The 17,167-nt window shown below is 40.7% G+C and overlaps 1 pseudogene; it reads right to left on the bottom strand.

Annotated features, from left to right (window-relative positions):
* Window positions 1-1,514: 1,514 nt before the first annotated feature.
* On the bottom strand, window positions 1,515-2,198 carry LOC131925714 (AP-3 complex subunit sigma-1-like; annotated as a pseudogene).
* Window positions 2,199-17,167: the final 14,969 nt, after the last annotated feature.

A 17,167-nucleotide genomic window follows, 5' to 3' on the forward strand; every position in this document is an offset into this window, starting at 1 on the left:
GGTCTCACACAGACTCCCACACAGGGGCTCCTCCAAGCTCTTGCTAACAGGACCAGAGGTGTCCTCTACTCTATCTGCATGACTGAGAATATACAAAATTCTCCCCCAAACCCCTAAAATAATACATGATAATACAGATTGTATATAGAACCCATCTCCATGGAAGTAGTGACATGTACTTAATAAAGAGTTTTGATATAATTATGCCTCAATTTGCACATGGGATTGAGTTATACCAGTAAACTTTTTTTCAAGTTGTACTATACTTAAATATTCCTATAATAAACTGCCTTGTGTCAGACTCTAGAAGTTTGAACCAACACAGGCTACTGAGTCATGTTGAACTGGACTTCTTTCATCCCTCATGCAGACTGTTAATCTGCCAGCCCTGGTGTTTGCAGAGACCCCTACAAATCCAGAGTCTACACTGTCAGCGAGATTAGCAAGTGATCTCTCAGTGAGTGACAGTTTGGGAAGCATGGGTCCAACTGGAAGGATTTATGTTATTTATATAAGCTTGCCACAAGGGAGCCAGCAGAGGGCAGTATTACAGAGCTTGTTGGAGCCTGGTGAGGGATTTCAGTTCAGTGAGGCTTCTTGGTAAAGATTTTGGGCAAATGCTGATCTATCCTCTTTGCATACAGGCCAGCTGCTTGAGTTTGCTGAAGGCAAACCCGCTGAGCGGCTTGAGTTTTGCTTTGCCGTACTGAGAATGGCACCCAGGGCTTCACATCTGCTATGTAAGTGCTCCACCACTGAGCTATCCCTCCAGCCTAACCTACTAAGTGTTTTGTTTCATTTTCCCAATTACCTTGGAGTTTCTTTAAACTAATAAAAGAGTCATAATGTTTTCATGCCATATATACTTGATTCTTTAAATAATAGTTGTGACAAACAACAGAAAGAATTAAGAACACTGCACTTGGGGTCAGAGAGATGGCTCAGTAATTAAGAGCACTTGCTGCTCTTGCAGAGGACCCACACTTCATTTTGCAGAATTCACATGGTGCTTAACAACTATCTGTAACTTATAACTCCAGTCCTAAGGGATCTGACAACCTCTTCTGACCCCCGAGGACGCCAGGCATGCATGTGTTGCATATACACATATACCTGCAGGCAAAACATTCATATACATAAAAATTTTAATTGTTTAAATGCTATACTTTAATGCAGCATTTTTAAATGATCCATACAAAACATTAATATTTTGGGTTGTATGTAATTAAAGAAGTACCTCATTTTTCGAAATACTGTTATAGCTAATACATAGAGGCATGCCTTATTGTGGCCCCAGGAATGCAATTTAGAAAAGAAAAAGAGTCACTCTGGAATGACTCAATTTCTTTAGAATCAATGAGCAAGAAAAGCAACATTGGACTTTTATAAACTACCTTGACTTACATCCAAGAGCAAAGTTAAGAAGTCCCTCCTCTATTTTTGGTAAACAACTGCATGATAAACTCAGATGACTCTTCTCCTGGGTTTTACCTGGGACTGGCCTTTTAGATATTTTATTTAAAAGAGGGCAGGTTCTGCACTTTCATATGGTATCATTAATGTCAGTATTTCTTACCATCTCGGGAAGATCCTTGTTCTTTAAAGCAACACAGCATAGGCTAGAGTCCCTGCTAAGGCAGCCTCAGATTGCTCCAGTTTATTTTGTGCATCAGTTTGTAGGGCAGTCTTGTTTATGTTGGTCTCCAGCACCATTCCCCCATCACTATTTCTGCAAGAATACTGTGAACCTTGTGTATATGGAATACTCAATCCAGTTCACATACATTTTCAAACATTTATGTAATGTATCTATTAAAGCTTGAATTAGATCTAAAATGCCAAGTATGCTTGCTGAGGAATCTACACAGAAGACAAATACAGTGTTGCATAAAGTCTATAAATCTGTTTGTTGTCAGATCTTCTAATGAATAATCCTCCTTGTAGAAAATTATGAACGTGTCCATTTCCCTTAGACACCAATGGAAAGCCTCCCTGATGGTTGGCTGCTGTGTCTCCACGGTAGAACTGGAAAGCTTCGGCTTCCTGTGGTTGTCGAAGATGAGGATGGCTTTGATTTTGGCTGGGCCAGGCTGACCTTGTAGGCACTGTGCCTCTAGGGTAGGCACAGGATGCAGGGTGGGAGCAGGTCCCCCTTGAGCCTCGCTTCCAGACTTTACTGATGCTGCTTTCCCGGCCATCCCTTCCCAATAGCTTTTGATCATAGAGACACACAAGAGGCAGGGAACACGTGAGATCGAGGCTTGGTCTCTGGCCTGAAACTTCTAAAGAAGTTCTTTAACTTCTAAAGAAGTCTTAACACAGGTTGTTGTGGGATAATCTTTTTGTACACTGTGAAGATGTGTTTTTGCCCAGGCGCCTTCTGATTGGTTTAATAAAGAGCTGAATGGTCAATAGCTACTCAGGAAAGGATAGGTGAGATTTCCGGGCACCGAGACTCCAGAGATTTGCCAACCAAGTTGAACATACAGAATGGAGAAAAGGTAAAAAAGCCATGTGGCAGACATAGATGAATAGAAGCAGGTTAATTTAAGTTATAAGAACTAGTTGAGGACAAGCCTAAGCTGAAGACCAAGCTTTTGTAATTAATAAGAAGTCTCCATATCATTATTTGTGAGCTGGTGGTCCCAAAAGAAAGTCAAACAACAACAGGTAGCAGATTTCTACTCTAGTTCCATCTCTGTTTCTGTGATAAGACACTCTGACCCAAAGCAACTTAGGGGAAAAAGGGTTTATTTCATTTTACAGATTACAGTCCATCATTGAGAGTAGGGTAGAAACTCAAGGCAGGAAACTAGAGACAGAAACCACGGAGGAGCACAACTTGCTGGCTGGCTCACTGGTTCACTCCAGCTCATACTCAGATAGCTCCTTATATGACCTAGAACTCCTGCCCTAGGAATGGTGCTGTCACAGTGGGCTGGGCCCTCCTACATCAATTATCAATAAAGACAGCCTCTCACAAACAAGTCCATAGGCCATCCTGATAAAGACAGTTACTCAACTGCGACTCTTTTTCAGATGACTCTTGGCTGTGTCAATTTGTTATTTGCTAATGAGGACAATATCCATGTGTCCACGAGGTACATCTTGCATTGGTATGCAAAAGGGGCCTATAAGCATGTCACATGGGGCCTAATGTTCAGAGTAATACTACACTTGAGTTAGTGTTCTGCTGTCACCATCTGTAAATTCTCAAACAATCTATCTTTCAACTTGTGTTTTTTAAGCCAAATCCATTAGAGCAGTGGAACATGTATGTGAGAGGAAGACATATATGGAAGATGTTGCCTCATTCACATTATACAGTCCTCACGATGCCCCGTGAACACAGCATTCTAGTGGACTCACAATATAAGGGAGTGCGTTTAAACTCAAGTGAGGTCAAAGCAACTCCATTTGAGAAACCAGTGGCTTTTAGGGAGCATTGGGGGATAATGTGCAATGTTTTTTGGTTAGCATTTACCTTATTATTTGGCACAGCCATATTTGAATGGAATGACAGAAGTTAGGAAACCAGCAGAGCTACTTGACAAAGATCCAGCAAAGCTGAGCCACATGATGGCTGCCATGCCACCTTTGGTTTTCACCTCCACCTGTTACATACTTGAGGCACTTTTAATATTTGTACAATTTGAGGATACTGGATTGATGGAAAATTCCTTATGAATCATTTATGCCTTCTCCCAGGAATGCTGCTTCAAAGCTTCCCCAGGAAAGTCCTGAACATACTATTTTCCCCACTTTTAGGGAGATATCCTTATCTACTTGAAGATCTTCCTTATACCTTGGAAGTTATGACACATAGAGAAGCCAGAGGTCTCTTCATGAGACTATGAGACATTCTTGAAACATCTGTCCCTTACTTGGGAACAAGATAATCAAAATAAAGTAAACTCAAAAAGGTCAACAAGATTCGGTGGGCTAGAGGAGTTGGCCATAGATCAGATTGCAACTCTCTTCCCACTATACATCCAGACAATTACAATGCATATACAGCAACACAGATTAACTGAAGTTACTCTGCCCTACATAGAGACTTATACTGATGGGCAAAGAATGTTGTAAAAAGATGCTAAAAGAATGAGATGTCAGGACCTCCCTCTCTTAGAAAAGTTAGCTCATGCAGAGCCACTATGGTGACATATGACCAAAGAACAACAGACTGCCAGGATTAGACATATAGATAAATTCTATAAAGATATAAAATATAAACATTGTATTATGCCAGAATTTGAATAATAACTGCAGCAGCTTTAGCCTGAGGATTTTTTTCCTGGGCACTCTGACCATTAAGAGTTAGTAATATACTGCTTGGGACATGGCAAAATGCCTGGGGTGGCTTGAAGATTTTGTTTTGGTTTTGCATCCTTGAAGTAACCAGAGCTACCAGCCTGAGAATAGGCTGCCATATATCTCTAGATTCTTAAAAATTGGGTTTTGGGTTAATGAGTAAGAATGATGTCAAAACTTGAGGGGAAATGATTGGAAATGATAATTCTGTTCTGTCATAGTTTATTAATGATGACTAAAACATGAGCCAGAGGAAGTGAAACACATGTCCAAAACCAAAAATGATATGCTATGTTTTGGAACATCATGAATGTATCCCTGCTTACTAAATTCTGTATAAATAAAGAAGCATTCTAGCTGCTAGTCAGTCAGGCTGCAAGATTCTCCCAACCACCATGGTATGGCTTACTTCCTTCCCTTACCAACTCCTTACATCCTCGGCTGGAACCTCTCTTGCTGGGGATGGCTCCCATTAGAGCAGGACAAGCCATACTGAGATGTGCATGCTCTCTGTCCTTCTCTCCTAAAACAAAACTGAGAAGTATCCTGTGTGTGATTCCTCCCGTTGCTGCTCTTGCATCCACCCATCTTCAGACTCTGCCCTCATCTGGAGCTGGACTCCGGCAGTTATTGCAAAACACAAATGCATATATGAACTACAAAATATGGACTGGGTAATTTCAATGATTTCACATATAAATGAAATGTTCTTCTATTTGCGTTTAAAACCGACTTTATGATACACACAGTAAAATTTATGACAGTGATTTAAAATTTAGTGTTTTATTGATAGCAATATTAAAAAGTGAATGTAAAAATGTCTCAGATAGAAAGAGAAACTGCAGATGAAAAGGAAACATTTTGTAATTTAGACTTTAAATGATAGCCTTTTCCTGCATTTTAAACAAAGGGCTCACATTTTTATGCTTGTGTTATAGCAGAAATTCTGTATCTGGTGCTTATGACCTGGACCATCTAAGATGGGATTTAATGTGGATAGTAATGTGGTTCCTGGAGAGGCATACCTGCCTCAGCATCTGAGGAGCATGCTTATTTGTGACATAAACAGACATTTCTTTTCTTATTACTATTTTCTCAAAGTGTATCTTTTCATTCCATTCCTCCTCTCCCATCAGGAAAACTGGGGGCCAGAAAAGGGTGCTACTTCCAGAAGGGAGGCTGAGATAGCCCAATTGGAGGAGGCAGTCTGCTGCCTTAAGGAGGCTAGGATAGCCCAATTGGAGGAGGCAGTCTGCTAAGATCTGAGGTTGGAATGGGACCATAGGGTGAACTGAGAAAGAGTAGCTGTCTTAGTGAGCACAGGCCAACTTGTGGTACAGGCAAAGTCCAAACTTTCTTGCATGCATTTATAATGCAGACAAAGTAGCTGCTCTCCAACCATCAGTAGTTCAAACCCAAGTTCCTTGCATTATGCCATTCTGCTTCCCAGACTGGCACATCAGTTCCACATGTTCTGTTGACTAGAAGCAATCACGTGACTGTAGCCGAAACAAAGGAAAAAGGCAATTTTTCTAATAACCAAAGGAAAAAAGCAAACAGTTTGGTGAACAAGTACCATAGGCTCTGTCAGCATGATATGTGGAGAAGGGAAGGGCTTTACTTACTTATTGATTTGTTGGTTTGTTTATTGTTTTGTAGCCAGTAAAAGGAGAGGTGGAAGAGACTAATCTAGGTAAGCAGAAGGTGGTCTGTGGTGGGAAGTGTCCTGCAGGAAGACAGCATCCTTTAGTGACCTCTGAGTTCCAGGCCCATGAGGAGATTTAGAAGAGGGAATGTAAAGAATAAATCCTAGGAGTTACTAAAGGGTGAGTCTGGCAACTTCTGTCTGCTTGTAACGGAAGACCTTGCTGAGAATACCAGGTTGGTTTGATGGTTCTACTGTATCTAATGTATTTGAGTATTTGCTAGTATTTGAGTTGCTGTTTCAACAGAGCAAATGATGGAAGGAGAACTGAGCACTCAGGTCCTCATAAAAGGCTTGGGGCAAAGCCTTGTGATAAAGCTCATGCTCAGTTCTCAGGAAACGAGACTTACGTCTACTCGCAGGAGACCTAAAGGGGCTCTGTTCAAACCACTGCTGGAACTTGGTGGGAAGGAGAGAGCCTTGGAAGAGCTGGAACCCCTGGTGTGGCATGGATGTTAGAGGTAGCACAACTGACCTTTCCGATGCACTTACTCATAGGTGCCAAGATCTCTCTCTCTCTGCATTGTGTGTTTCCTACTTTGTCCAAATGCATTGAACCAGTACTTATGAAACATTTGGAACAACGGCAAAATTCTGCTTTGAGGATATCAAATATTTATTTAAACAGATAAGAAAACATTTGCAAGAGCAGGCATATAGTCCCAGCAGTAGAGCACCTGCCTAGCATATACCAAGACCTATTTAACCCTCACACAAAGTAAAAATAAATTATCTTTAAAAAATCCAAAAAAGCAGAATCTCATCCCCAGCTCTGTAGCAGAACACCTGCTGTGGTCTCCTTTTTCTCTCTGACTCCATCCCTAATGGATCACAAAGAACTTCTCCAAATTTCCTTCTCCCAATTCATCCCATGATTCCAGGCTCCAACACCAGCAGGCATTCCTTGCTAACACACCAGCTGAGCACGGAAAGGGGTAAGCTAACTCAAGACCTTCACTGCTCCCTCCTCTCCTCCAAATCCAGTCCCCCAGTCTCATCCCTAGCTCGGCAACAGAACAGCTGCTGCAGCATTCTCTCTAAGCACCTAGAGCCTCCCCCGCCCCCGCCCCCACCCCCACCCGCCCCCACCCCGCCCCCATCCCGGCCCCACCCCGCACCCCGCCCCCACCCCCGCCCCTACCCCTGTCCCCCGCTGCCGCCCCATATTCTATGGCTGCCTCTGCCCTTCCCCTCCCTCCTCCACTTATTGCTAATCACAGGCCCCAATCCCAGCAGGCAGCCCCTGGGAACACCAAAGGCCACTCCTGCCAGAGAAGCAGGTAAGCTGCTGCAGATCTTCCCTTCTCCTTCTGTTCCTCCAGATCCAATCCCCAGTCTCATCCCAGTGCTATAGCAGACCTTCTGGGTGACCCCTCTTCATTGCCCACCCCCATTCCACAGGACACTAAATAAGAAGATCCTGATTGAACAGTCTGTTTTCCTCCCTCTTGTGACCCGCTCCCCCCCCCCCCCCCCAGCGCCCCAGATCCTTAGTTATCCCCTTGCCTAAAAGTCAGCTCTCCATAAGCAGGAACACATTTTACCTGGAACCCCAAGCGGTCACACCTTTCAGGTCCACAGAAAATTTCCTACCAGACAACACACAGCTATTACACTCTCCTAAAATTCAGAGGGGAAATGGAAACCAGGGAACAAAGCACCCACCCAACAAAGAAAAAACTGAAATCAGCCCTGAGATCTATAATCATTCTAATCCTGGACACCAGTGTCGCTAGAGTTTTCCTGCCTGGCCCACAGTCAGGACAAATCTCTCTCACCCGCCAGTCCCACAGCCACTCTCAGACCCAACCAAGTAAACACAGAGACTTATATTGCTTACGAACTGTATGGCCGTGGCAGGCTTCTTGTTAACTGTTCTTATATCTTAAATTAATCCATTTTTATAAATCTATACCTTGCCACTTGGCTCATGGCTTACCGGCATCTTCCCATGTGGCTTGTCATGGTGTCGGCTGGCAGTGTCTCCCCCACCCAGCTTCCTGTTCTCTCAATTCTCCTCTCTGTTAGTCCCACCTATACTTCCTGCCTGGCCACTGGCCAATCAGTGATTTATTTATTGACCAATCAGCAACACATTTGACATACAGACCATCCCACAGCACACTAGCATCAAAACATAGTCAATAACAGCCAGGGTAATATGTCTCCCCCATTGGAGCCCAGCAACCCTACCACAGCTGGCCCTGAATATTCTAACATAGGTAGGCACAAGAAAAAGACCTTAAAACAGCCTGTAAGAAGATGATAGAGGCTCACAAAGAGGAAATAAAAATGAATAAATCCCTTAAGGAAATTAAGGAAAACACAAACAGTGAAAGGAAATGAATAAAATTGTTCAAGATCTGAAAATGGAAATAGAGTCAATAAAGGAAACCCAAACTAAGAGAATTCTGGAAATGAAAATTTTAGAAATTTGAACAGAAACTACAGAGGCAAACTTCACCAACAAAATACAAGAGATGGAAGAGAGAATCTCAGGCATCAGAGGTGTGATAGAAGAAATGGATGCATTGGTCAAAAAAAAATTTAAATCTAAAAAACTCCTGGCACAAAATATTCAAGAAATCCATGAATCTGTGAAAAGACCAAGACTAAGAATAGTAGGAATAGATGAAGAAGAAATCCAGCTCAAAGGCCCAGAAAATATTTTCAACAAAATCATTGGAGAAAACTTCCCAAATCTAAAGAAGGAGATACCTATCAGAGTACAAGAATCATACAAAACACCAAATGAATTAGACCAGCAAAGAAAGTCCCCTCAGCACATAATAATCAAAAGGCTAAATGTAGAGTACAAAGAAATAATATTAAAATCTGCAAAGAAAAAAGACCAAGTAACATATAGAGGGAGAACTATTAGAATTACACCTGACTTCTCAGTGGAGACTCTAAAAGCCAGAGGGGCTGGAAAATGTGTTGCAGACTCTAAGAGACCACAGATGCCATCCTAGACTAATGCACTCTGCAAAGATTTCAGTCACTATAGATGGAGAAAATAAGATATTCCATGATAAAGCCAAATTTAAATAATATTTTCCACAAATCCAGACCTACGGAAGATGCTAGAAGGAAAACTCTAACCTAAGGAGGTTAACTACAACCATAAAAACACAGAGAATAAATAGTCTCAGACCAGCAAAATAAAAAAAGGAACACACACATATCACCACCACCACCACCACCACCAACAACAACAACAAAATAATAGGAATCAACAAACACTGTTCAATGATATCTCTTAACACCAATGGTCTCAATTCCCCAATAAAAAGACATGGACTAACAGAATGGGTGCAAAAACAGGATCCATCCTTCTGCTGCATCCAAGAAGTACACCTTAACATCAGGGTAAAGGATTGGAAAAAGATATTCCATGCAAATTGACCTAAGAAGCAGCTTGTGTAGTCATTTTTATATCTAACAAAATAGACTTCAAACCAAAACTAATCAGAAGAGATAGGGAAGGACACTACATATTCATCAAAGAGAAAATCCACTGAGAGAACACTGCAATTCTTAACATCTATGCCCCAAACACAGGGCACCCAAGTTCATAAAATAAACAGTACTACAGCTTAAATCACAGATTGATTCTCACATAGTGATAGTGGGAGACCTCAGTAACCCAGCCTCACCAATAGACAGGTCATCCAGACAAAAACTAAACAGAGAAATGCTGGAGCTAATTGATCTATAAACCAAATGGACCTAAGAGATATTTACAGAACATTTCAACCAAGCACAAAAGAATATACCTCCTTCTCTGCACCTCATGGAACTTTCCCCAAAATTGACCACATACTCAGACACAAAGCAAGCCTCAAAAGATAGAAGAAAATTGAAATAACTCTATGTATCCTCTCTGACTACCATGGATCAAAGCTGGATATCAATAACAACAGAAAGATTACAAACTCATGGAAACTGAGCAACTCAAAATTGAATGAAAAATAGATCAAGACAGAAATTAAGAAAGAAATTAAAGACTTTCTAGAATTGGAGGAGAAAGAACACACATCCAAACTTATGGGATACATTGAAGGTGGTTCTAAGAGACAAGTTCCTAGTACTAAGTGACTATATGAAGAATTGGAGAGATTTCACACTGAAAGCTCTAGACAGAAAAGAAGAAATCACACTGAAAAGGAGTAGAAGAAATCACACTGAAAAGGAGTAGATGGCAAGAAATAATCAATCAAACTTAGGGGAGAAATCAATAAAATATAAAGAAGAAAACAATACAAAAAATCAATGAAATAAAGCAAGAATTGGTTCTTTGAGAAAACCAACAAGATAGAAAAACCCTTATCCAAACTAGCTAAAAGGCAGGAGAGAATATCTAAATTAACAAAATCAGAAATGAAAAAAGGAACATAACAGCAGACACTGAGGAAATCACAAGGACATATTTTAAAAGCCCACATTCCACCAAATTGGAAAACCTAAAAGAAATGGATAATTTTCCTTTCTTTTTAATTTTTTCATTTTGTTGAAAATAGATTCTTTTCTCATACAATATATCCTCACTATAGTTTTCCCTCCCTCTACTCCTTCCAATTTTTCCCCACTTCCCTTCCTCTCCAGATCCACTCCCTTTCTGTCCCATTAAAAAAGAAGAGGCTCGGGCTGAAGAGATGGCTCAGAAGTTAAGAGCACTGACTGCTCTTCCAGAGGTTCTGAGTTCAATTCCCAGCAACCACATGGTGGCTCACAACCATCTGTAATGAGATCTGTTACCCTCTTCTGTATATATAATAAATAAATAAATCTTTTTTTTTTAAAAAAAAGAGGCTCCTAAGAGATAACAAACAAACATGACAAAATAAAATATAAGATAAAATAAAAACCATCACATCAATGCTGGACAAGGCAACCCAAAAGAAAGAAAAGGGCCCCAAGAGCAGGCACAGGAATAGGAGACCCATTCATTCATCCACTCAAGAGTTCCATGAAAATACTAAGCTACAATGCATATGCAGAGAATCTTCTGAAGACCTGTGTAGGCTCTTTGCTTGCTGCTTCAGTCTCTGTGAGTTCATCCTAGTCTTGCTTGATTGATTCAGAGAGCCTTGTTCCTCTGGTGTCCTCCATCCCCTCTGGCTCTTATATACTTTCCACCTCCTCTTCCTTGGGGTTCCCTGAACTCAGAGGGGAGGGATTTGATGGCGACATCCCATTTAGTCTTTCTCTGTGTGTAGTATCTGGCTGTAGGTCTCTTCATCTGTTCTTGTCTGCTGCCAGAGGAAACCTATCTAATGACGGCTGGGTAAGGCACCTATCTATGAGTATAGTGGACTATTATTAGGAGTCATTTATTGTGACTTAAAAAAAAGTAGTATTTTGTTTTAACCCTGGGTCTCTGGGCCATCAAGTCTCTGGCCCCTGGTCACTTAAGCAGTGTCAGGCATGTACTTCATGTCATGGGGTGGGCCTTAAGTCAAATCAGACACTGGTGGGATACTCCCACAAGTTCTGTGCCACCAGCATACTTGAAGGAAGGACTGATCATAGGCCAAAAGTTTGTGGCTGGGTTGGCTGGCATTCACATTTCATTTTTGATAGCCTGCAGAGTAGTTTCCTGCATGAAATATACCAGAATGCAAGGGTGAAATTTCCATGTATGTACCAGTTCGACTTCTCCATGTTCATTGAACTGTGTGGGTGTTGACCTCCACAATGGGCACTGTTGTCAAATTGTGAAGAGCAACTCATTGTCTTAGCAATAGCCTGGGTTGTGTGGGGATTTCCATTGGACTCCCTTGGCTAAAAGCTAAATTGAAATCAACCCAGTCCCACTACTGGAAGCCCCATTTGGTGACAAGAGTTGGTCAGTTGAGACTTTAGAAAGTTTGTACTACACTAGGCTTCCACACCATCCCTCAAATGCCTGTCAATTCCAGCCAACCCTCCCCAACTTCTTTCCCTCAACCCTATATCCCATCATCCTCTCCTCTTGACCCCCCTCCCATTCCTGTCCCTACCAACCCTAGTCCATCCACAAAATACATTCCCTTTTCCCCTCACAGGGAGATCCATATGTCCCTCCCTAGAGCCCTCCTCCACATTCAACCCCTTTGGGTCTATAGACTGCAGCTTGGCTTTCACCTATGCAATGGCCAATGTCCATATAGATGCAAATACACACATATAATATTTATCTTTTTGGGCCTGGTTTACCTCACTTAGGATGACCTTCTCCAGTTCCATCCATTTGTCTGCAAACTTCACAATGTCATTCTCTTCAACACCCAAGTAACACTCCACTGTGCAAATGGACCACATTTCTCCTATCCACTGTTCTGTTGAGGAACATCTAATCTGCCTCCAGTCTTTGGCCATAACAAACAGAGCAGCAGTAAGCATTGTTCAGCAGATGTCCCTGTGATAGGATGCAGATTTCCTTGGTATGTGCCAAAGGATACATATTGAGTGGTACAGCTCGATCTTGAGGAAGATCAATTCCCAACATTCTGAGGAACTGCCATATTGATTTCCACAGTAGCTATACAAGTTTGCACTCCCACTGGCAATGGATGAGTGTTTCCCCAGTTCTACATACTCACCAGCATGTGCTGACACATGTTATTGATCTTAGCCATTTCTGACAGGTGTAAGATGGAATCTCAAAGTAGTTTTGATTTGTTTTTCCCTGATGGCTAACATTTCCCCACGTGTTTCTCAGCTATTTGAATTTCCTCTACTGAGAATTCACCATTTAGATCTGTACCCCATCTTTTAATTGAATTATATGTTGTTGTTTTTTGATATATAGTCTCAGAAAAGGATAATTTTCTCAATATGTACCACTTACCAAAATTAAATTAAGATAAGATAAACAATTTCAACAGACCTAGTGAAATAGAAGCAGTCATTAAAAGTATCCCAACCAGAAAAAAGTCATGGCCAGATGGTTTTAGTGCACAATTCTACCAGATTTTCAAAGCAGAGTTAATGCCAATACTCCTCTTCAAATTATTGCACAAAATAAGAACAGAAGGAACATTGCTCAATTTGTTTCATTAGGCCATAGTCACCCTGATACTCAAACTACATAAAGACCCAAAAAAGAAAGAGAATTACAGACCAATTTCCATAATGAACATAGATGCAAAAATACTCAATAAAATACTTGCAAACCTAATCTAAGAAAATATCAAAAAGATCATCAACCATGATGATGTAGACTTCATCTCAGAGGTGTAATGTTTCAGTATATGAAAATCAATAAACACAGTCCACCATATAAACAATCTGAAAGAAAAAAAATCACATGATCATCTCATTAGATACAGAAAGGCCTTTGTCAAAATCCAGCACCCCTTCATGATAAAAGTCCTAGAGAAATTAGGGATACAAGGGATATAACTAAACATAGTAAAAGCAGTTTACAGCAAGCCTATAGCCAACACCAAATTAAATATAGAGAAACTCAAAGCATTTCCACTAAAATCAGGAACAAGATAAGCTTGTCCACTATCTCCATACCTATTCAATATAGTGCTTGAAGTCTTAGCCAGAGCAATAAGACAACTGAAGGTGATCAAGGGGATACAAATTGGAAAGAAAGAAGTCAAAGTATATTTATTTGCAGATGATATGATTGTATACTTAAGTGACCCTAAAAATTCTACCAGAGAACTCTTACAGCTGATAAACACTTTCAGCAAAGTAGCTGGATACAAAATTAACTCACAAAAATCTGTAGCCCTCCTATATACAAATGACAAATGGACTGATAAAGAGATCTGGGAAACAGCTCCTTTCACAATAGCATCAAATAATATAAAGTATCTGTCTTAACTTTTAACCAAGCAAGAGAAACACTTGTATGATAAAAAACAAACAAACAAACAAACAAACTTTAAGTCATTGAAGAAAGAAATCAAAGAAGATATCAGAAGATGGAAAGATAAACCATGCTCATGGATTGGTAGGATTAATATAGTAAAAATGGCCATCCTATCAGAAGCCATCTACAGATTCAATGCAATCCTCATCAAAATTCCAACACAATTCTTTAAAGATCTTGAAATGACAATTTTCAGCTTCATGTGGAAACACACATACAAAAAACCCAACAGGATAGCTTAAACAAACCTGAATAATAAAAGCACTGTGGGAGGTCTCACCACCTCCAATTTCAAATACTGCAAAACTAAAAACTGCATGGTATTGGCACAAAACCAGATATGAATAAATGGAATCGAACTGAAGACCCAGACATCAACACACCTATGAATTCCTGATTTTTGTTAAAGCAACCAGAAACACACACTAGGGGAAAAACAACTTCTTCAATAAATGGTTCTGGTCAAACTGGATGTTTGCATGTAGAAGAATGCAAGGAGATCTATACTTATCATGCTGCACAAAACTCCAAAAGGATCAAAGACCTCAATGTAAAACTAGATACACTGAATGATAGAAGAGAAAGTGGAGAATAGTCTTGAACTCATTGGCCAAGAGAAGAGTTCTTAAACTCAACACTGATAGTGCAGGCACTATTATCAACAATTAATAAATGAGACTTCATGAAACTGAAAAGCCTCTGTAAGGCAAAGGACACTATCATTTGGACAAAGCAGCAGCCTACAGAATGGGAAAATATTTTCATCAATTCTACATCTGATAGAGGACTAATACTCAAAATATATAGACCTCAAGAAACTAAATATCAAAAATCCAAATAGTCCAATTAAAATGGGGTGCAGATCTAAACAGAGAATTTTCAATATAGGAAACTCAAATGTCTGAGAATCACTTAAAGAATTGTTCAACATCCTTAGCCATCAGGGAAATGCAAATCAAAAGTACTTGGAGATTCCATCTTATACCTGTCAGAATGGCTAAGATCAATAACACGAGTCAGCTCATGCTGGCAAGGATGTGGAATAAGGGTGAAATTCCTCCATTGCTGGTGGGAGTGCAAATTTGTACAGCCACTGTGGAAATCAATATGACTGTTCCTCATGAAGATGGGAACTGGTCTACCTCAAGATCCAGCTATACCATTCTTGGGCATATACCCAAAGTTCATGTCTTCCTATCACAAGAACACTTGCTCAAAACCATGGTTCATTGCTACTCTATTCATAATAGCCATAAATTGGAAGCAAACTAGATGTCCCTCAACTTAAGAATGGATAAAGAAAATGTGGTACATTTATACAATGGAATATTATTCATCTGTTAAAAGTGACAAATTTAATGGCATCATTAAATTTGCAAGCAAATGGATGGAACTAGAAAAAATCAGCCCGAGTGAGGTAACCCAGACCCAGAAAGATAAATATGGTATGTATTTGTTTATATGTGGATATTAGTCATTAAAAAATGATAACCAAGTTACAAATCCAAAGACCCAGAGAAGTTAGGTATAGAGGAAAGGCCTGGGGAGACATATAGATTTCCCTGGAAGGGGGAAATGGAATAAATTTTATGGATGGAATGGGGGATGGGGGACGGAAACAGGAGGATCAGGTAAGGAGGTGTAGGGGAAATAGGGTTGAGATAGAGAATGTGGGGAGAATCGGATAGAATTGAGGTGCATTTGAGGAGTGGTATAAAAAGCTAGTGCAGTGGTATAAAAAGCTATATGAAGACAATCCTAATGAAGTGTAGCATGAATCTTAAAGAGTCTTATTAATAAAATCAAACCTGAGGCCAGTTATTGGGGTGAATGCTGGAAGATCAGAAAAGCAGAACAAGCCACAGCCACCTCATCTCACCATTTTCTCAGCTGATCCTGTTTCCTCAGACTGGAAGCCTCTGAGTCCTCAGACTGGAAGCCTCTGAGTCCTCATCCAAATGGATTTCAGCTGAAATGGATTTTGCTCCTCAAAAGCCTAAAAGCTTAACCAGCTAAAAGCTTCTAGTTTCTGGTCTTCACGCCTTATATACCTTCCTGCTTTCTGCCCTCACTTCCTGGGATTAAAGGCTCACTTTCTGGGATTAAGGCATGTGTCACCATGCCTGGCTGTTTCCAATGTGGCCTTGAACTCAGAGATCCAGATGGATTTCTGCCTCTGGAATGCTAGGATTAAAGGCATGAGTACCACCATTTTCTAGCCTCTGTATCTAGTGGCTGTTCTGTTCTCTGACCCCAGATAAGTTTATTAGGGTGCACAATATTTTGGGGAATACAATACCACCACAATGAAGACTCCAAATAATGAGTGAGATGGGGTCCCAATTGGCCATCTCTTGTCTTCAAATGAAGCTTCCAGTACCTAGACTGGGTTACATCCAATTGAGTTGTTGGCCAAAAAGGTTAAATGGAAATCCCCAAACAACCTAGGATGTTGCCAAGAGCATAGGTTGCTCCCCACAAACTGACAGCAAGGCCCCATTGCTGAAGACAACACTCACAGAACACAGGGAACATAGAGATGTCAAGCAGGTATCTACATTGAACCTTCACCCCTACATTCTAGAGTCTTTGGTACAGGAAGGCACTCTACAGGCTACCCGAAGAGAAATGTAAACATCAACTCAGTTTCAAAAGTTTTGATCTACAATCTGTCCTGCCTGAAAAATATGCTAGAACAATGGTGGCGCAAAGCTTGTGGGAGTAACCAACCAATGTCTGATTTGACTTAAGGCCCACTCCAGGAGATGGAGCTGACACTGCTTGAGTGACCAAGAACCAGAGACTAGATAGCCTAGAGACCTATGGTAAAACCAAATACCACTGGTCTAAACAAAAAGAAAAAAGTAACAATAAAATGGCTCCTAATGGTATTCTGCTACTCTCATAGATCAGTGCCTTATTCAGCCATCATCAGAGAAACTTCCTCCTGCAGTAGATGGGAACAAATACATAGTCCCACAGCCAGATGTTATACAGAGAAAGACCTTGTAACATAAGGCTCTAAATGAGATGTCTCCATCAAATCCCTCCCCTCAGGGCTCAGGGTACCCTGTGGAAATGGAGGTGGAAAGAGTGTAAAAGCCAAAGGGGATGGAGGACACCAGGAGAACAAGTCTCTCTAAATCAACTGAGTAAAGGTCATTATGAACTTACAGAAACTGAAGGAGCAAGCACAGGGCCTATACAGGTCTTTATCAGGTCCTTTGCATATGCATTATAGCTTTAGTTTAGCATTTTTAATGGGACTCCTGAGTGTGTGA

This window comes from Peromyscus eremicus, chromosome 15 (genome assembly GCF_949786415.1).
Source record: "Peromyscus eremicus chromosome 15, PerEre_H2_v1, whole genome shotgun sequence".
Classification (NCBI taxonomy): Eukaryota; Metazoa; Chordata; class Mammalia; order Rodentia; family Cricetidae; genus Peromyscus; species Peromyscus eremicus.